We start from the raw sequence: 4,946 nt of genomic DNA on the forward strand, positions 1-4,946 counted from the left end.
CTAAAGCTCTATTTCCAGATAGGTTCAAAACCTCCCCTATGATTTTGGTCTCAAAAGAGGCTTCGCTACCCTTTTGGTTGAGGGTCTCTCATGATGCTCATCCCCACAGATACTGGATGAAATCACGATAATATGAATCCCAGGGAATTATAACATTAAGCCACGAGTGAGTGATCTAGCCACTGACCCACCAACGCACCTATTAAAATGCTAAACCTTCCGGAATTGACACTCATAATCTGTGCACTTAGTAATCCATGGAGCTTTATGAACGTTGTGAAATCGAAATGAAATTAGGAATGGACATGGCATGGAAGCTGAATTGGATACGTATGTGTGCATGATCTATTATTGAAACCAACACTGCAATTGAAATTGAATTCGATACTTGGCCAAGAATCAAAATAAAAAAATGGATAATATTTCTCTTAATGGTTGACCAAGAAGTGGATGAATAAATCATATTTAAATTTTGAGAAGATATTTTTAGGTTTGAAAGTGAGAACTTTTCAAATACTTTTGATATCATCATTTGTAACATGTATTAGATGAAGAATATTCTTGAAATCAATCCTTGTCCACTCATTTGTTTAAAAACCATAATTCCTCGAGCCCAATTCCAATATAGACCACAACTTTTTCATTTTTATATTTCACTCTTTTATATTATGATTTTCATTAAATTATCTTATACCTTATCTTTATAATCATTTATTTTATTTTATGCATTTTATTCTTCTCATTTTACTATTTATTTTGATTATATGTTAATACATATTTTAAACCTTAAATTTATTAACACAAATATTCTTCTAAATTCTAATATATTAAAATTAATTAATTATATTAATGTACATCATGAAATTACTAAGGTCAATTATAAATATAGAATGATATAACAAGGTACTAAATAAATCACATTTGCAATAATATTATTTCTAAACAGATAGATATATACCTCAATCACATTAAACTAAAAGATAATACAATTAACTAAAAAAGACACTGAAAATTAAATTATTAATATTTTATAATTCTTTTAAAACCTTTGTAATATCTTAAATTTACTTTTAATAATTTATTTTTCATTCCATATATTATATTAAATTTTTAGAAATGTAACATTAATATAATTTTATTTCTCAATATTTATTTCAAGATTTAAAATCTATAATCCCGCTTCTATTGGTCGTGTGAACGTTAATAGTATATAAAAAATTATGAAGATGACATGTCACCAATTTATAATCATATTTTTAATATTTAATAATAATTTTAAATTTATAAAAATATATCTAAATTATTGTAATTTTTCTAGTTAAAATTTAATATAAATCTCATAATAATTACTAAAAATAAAAATCACATTATAATAAAAGTAATTAAATATTAAAAAAATATATATATTAAATAATGTTCAACTTATCATAATGCTTTTTTCCAGCATTAATAGTTGTACTCTGAAGACAATAGTTTTAGGCTAAATAAAAATTCATATAAACGCTCAAGTATTTACCAGAATTCACTTTTCAAAAATACAATTAACATTTTTATCAACATACTAACTATATATATAATTGTTGGATAACTTATCGCATATAAGCCATAATTTTTTAACAATAATGGTTATAAGCATCAAATAAAAGAAAGACAATTCTAGCTTGCTTCAACTTTGTTCAAAACTCACCATTAAATTACTCAAATGTTGTTAACTAAGTTTATTAGAAAAAGGTTACTATCACTTTACTGGAAATATAGCTGAGAGAATATAAACGCATTCTAGTTGTCTTGAACTTTGTTGAAACCCACCGTTTATCGAAATTATTAGTGTGTTGTTAACCGAAATCTATTAGAAAATTTAATAATCACTATACGCATGACGAAAGGATATATGTATATATATTTATGCTGATGGCCAGTTAGTTGCGATCGAAATTGATCCAGTGAGTTACGTTTAATTCGTTCTCATGGAAATTGCTTGACACGCTTAAATAGCGTTATAAATATTTAATGCAATGACAAAGTGTTACAAAAGTTTTATACCGCTGATGTTCTTTACAAAAGTTAAGGAACATCTATTCTAAGAGGCTGTTACTCAAAATGACACTTCTGGAAAGAGATTAAGATTGAGAACTTCCCTGGAACCATCCAGGGAATGCCATCTGGATAGAGACTTGATGGCTCACACGTTTCTGCTTATGGAAGAGATATTTCATGCAGTATATCGTCACTGTGAAGAATGGCATGCAAATGTTTCAATGTTTCATGCAGTATATCCCTGAGCCGTAAAACTGTGGCACAATATGATAATCTTGTTCAAATCGCTACTCGTCCAGTTTGCTTTCCAACTCCAAAAAAACCATAAAATTTATTTTAATCGAACTTTCAATTTATTTTAATCTAATTCTTACTTGTTCTTGACTATGTATTAATTAAAAATTTGGTTTTTTAACTATTATGGCTTATTTAATTTTTTCCCATATTTAGAGCGATGACTCTTCAAATGAGTCTAATTATAATCATAAAAGTAAAACTATATTTCATATTTTAAAACTTTAGTTTCTCATATTATTTTAGTGTTAACAATTTTGATACTATATCATCATTTTTTAATTCAAAACTCTTAACAATGCATCTTCAACATTTTAATTATTTTTCATTTTTTTAAGTATATTTATTTTGAAAAATCGAATCATTTTAATTATTTTTCATTTTTTTAAGTATATTTATTTTGAAAAATCGAATTATCAAATTTATTTGATACATGTTTTTATTTTTTATTTTTGATATTTTTTTACCATTTTTCAAAATCACATTCAAAAATTATTTAAATTTTGTAGAATATTTTTTATATTAATTAGTTATAATATACAAAAACATAAAGTTTCTTTCTATATATATTCTTCATTTTATTTTACAATATATTGATAAATATTAAAATTATCATTGTTTTACTAGTAAGTTACTAGTGTTACACGCATGTATCTTTTTTAAAATTAAAATAATTTATAAGGGGTTAGACGTTTTTTATCATTATAAGAAGATTTTATGGAAAATAACTGTGTTTGTAAATTTAGTTTGTCCATGTAGACACTTCACATATTGGACAAACTAAATTCTCAAACACAATTCGTCTCAAAAAGAAATAACCTCATAAAATATTTCTACGTTTCTCAATTGGATATATTAATCATGGATTTGAAATACATACTTGTAAACTTACATTAAGCTATAAACTTACTCTTCCATGATTACTTTCTATTCTTTGAGAATTTATTGTTGTGCCTCCATCATATTCACTTTAACACAACCAATTTTCACCTCTTTTAATTGCTTCTAGCTTGGTTGCATTCTATTATGTTTTAAACTGTGCAAATTATGCTCTAGATTTGTAGTTTTTCTTAACCTTAAATTAAAAAAAAAGGTAGATAAGTGCTAAAAATTAGATATAAAGCAAAGTAAAATATGCTAACTAAACTCTTTTATTAATGATATTCATAATAAAAAATAATATTCTCTTTCCTCTTAAGATGGAGAATCATTTTATTAACTGTTGAAAATATAATTTCAACGCGCTATGTATGCAGCCTAAAACCACCAATCAAAACCACAAAACTGCCCAGGATCATATCGCACCACCATCCATGAAAAGTGGTTTCCGTATGGTTGTGCTCCGATGCGTTTTGGTGAAGGCACGTGGGTCTCACCTGACGTACTCAACTTTGACCCATCGGGAGATATCGTTCACTCATGTGAGGGCTTCCGATATCCTTCTCGTCCGTAGGATCTGCTCCCGTATTTTCGTCCGTTGATCCATTGAAGCTGCATACAAACCAAGGTCAAATCATATTTTGCGTGAAGTAAATTAAAAGCATGGTTGACCATACGTTTTAATTAATGAACTGTCATATGCGTAGGTGAAGTTTTAATGTTTCTTTTATGCGGGAGGTATGGGCATAAATTTTATGTGTGTTATATTTTAAATCGAGCGTTGACCATATGCAGTGTAAAAAAAAAAGAAAGGCCACGGTAATATTTTTTTGTATTATGTTTTATATGGCGAGCAAAAACATATATGCTCGGGTCTTGCTTATTGTAATTTTTTTTAAAAAGGGGAAACACACTGCAGTGTGTAGAAAAACAAGAACAGGGCGTGAATTTTTTTTTGGCATGTATTGCACACAGGAGTAAAGAGAAAACTCGTTTTTACGGCAGTAAGAAGAACCAGAGGGTGTATGCACAGCAGTGCACAAATATGTTGTAATGTTTTTGTGTGGGCATTGAAAAACAGAGGTGAAGGAAAACCATGTATGGTTTTGCAAGTGCATAAAGAAAATGGTGGAGCGTAAGTTGTTTTTCACAGCAGTGAATATGAAAATGATTTTACAGTGGTAAATCCCTCTCAGAAAAAGAGGATGTATTAGTTTCTTTTTGTTTTAATGAATAGAAATCTTTTATGGTGGTGAAATCCTCTGTTACTCAGTGAATTTTTTTTAAGCTGTCTGTGTATAAAAATCCTGTGGAGGTAAAACAGAGCATTGCCTCTGTGTTTAGTTTGAATCTTGGTTTTGGTATTTTCCCCATTAAAAATACCCAACAGTGGTATCAGAGCTAGTCCAGGCTCTTTGAAGACTCAAAGAAGCTGAAGGAAGGTGTGGTTGCAGCAGTCAAAACTTCTCAGGCAGACAGAAGACTCAGACAGCGAAGGATTCAGGTATTCCCCAAAAGCATTTCTCTTGTTATTGCTGAAGACAGTCAGTTTTAAAAAAAATCACAGTCAAGGATTTAAAACCATAGTTCAAGATGCAAGGAATGGCAAGCACAAGCATGGGTATGTTCAACACCCAGCTCCCACACTTTAATGGGAAGAACTATGACTACTGGTCTATAACCATGAGAGCTTTGTTCATCGCTCAAGATATATGGGAACTAGTAGAATATGGGTT

This window comes from Pinus tabuliformis, chromosome 8, assembly GCF_031772625.1.
Source record: "Pinus tabuliformis cultivar Carrire ecotype Pingquan chromosome 8, CPIR1, whole genome shotgun sequence".
NCBI classification, from domain to species: domain Eukaryota; kingdom Viridiplantae; phylum Streptophyta; class Pinopsida; order Pinales; family Pinaceae; genus Pinus; species Pinus tabuliformis.